Genomic DNA, 1,149 nt, shown 5'->3' on the forward strand with positions numbered 1-1,149 from the left:
ACATATATGTTATATTTTGAAATGAAGATAAGAAGTAATCAATCCAAATAATTTCTAATGAGTATTTCTAATAATTTCTAATAAGTAGCAACAGCATTTTTTTGTCTTCAAGCACAATTACCCTCCAACCCTCCTGGTGGAAAATCAGTTCTTTAAACTATTGTGTATACTGATTATTTTAAAATTTTATCCATGACACCTAGCTATTTACCCAGTTAACTCTACACAGATAATGATATTTTAAAAGTATTATTATTTTTCCTCTAATTTTCTCTTGAAACACACATAGGTACCACGTGCAATAAAGATCCAATGGCAATTTTATTATTTGTTTCATTCACTCTAAATTGTTGGCAGATACACTGAATATTATGCTAAGCTTCATCCTGAGACAATGTTTAGACTGTGCCTCCATTACAGTAACTAATCCTTGGGAAGGACTACACCAACACGTGGATGGCCAGATTGGAAAATGTCATGCAAAATTCCTGTATTACTAACTGCCAAAAAAGAGTTTTCAGGAACAAAGAACCACTTTTACATTTTGTCCTCAGAAAAGTATTCATAACTATCAATAGCATACTTGAAAAATGCTTTAGCTCAGGCACTAAATGTATGAAACAGAGCATAAGAATAAAAAATATGGCACATTTTATCAAAGTGAGGATGGGTTTCCAAGACGATTTACTATCCACAGGCTCTTGGTCACTGACATGTCTAGCAACCCGAGGAAGTCTCAACCTAGGCCATTACCATCCATGAGATATCTGAGGCCTCTTTGACTAGGTACCCCCTTGAATTTTCAATCATCAGAACTCTTGCTGTAGGTTTATAACATAGTCCACTTTTATATTAAATTGTTAATATTCCATAAAGATCCAATATGGATCCCATATATTTTCTAATTTTTAAAGGGAATGGAACATTAAAAATAGGCTAACGTGATAACACACTTTGACAGAAAAATGTTACAGTGAACATTTTTACATGTTACAGGTCATGTTACAGTGAACTAGAGTTATGCAGAATGAATAAAACCTTGGACAAGTAAAAACTAGTTTCTGTCCTTTTCTGCCCTTCCAAGTCATCTCAGTAAAGCCCTCCCAAAACCTGCACATCTCAGAATTTCCTTCTTATTTCATTGTTTTT

Source organism: Phyllostomus discolor, chromosome 4 (assembly GCF_004126475.2).
Source record: "Phyllostomus discolor isolate MPI-MPIP mPhyDis1 chromosome 4, mPhyDis1.pri.v3, whole genome shotgun sequence".
Taxonomy (NCBI): Eukaryota; Metazoa; Chordata; class Mammalia; order Chiroptera; family Phyllostomidae; genus Phyllostomus; species Phyllostomus discolor.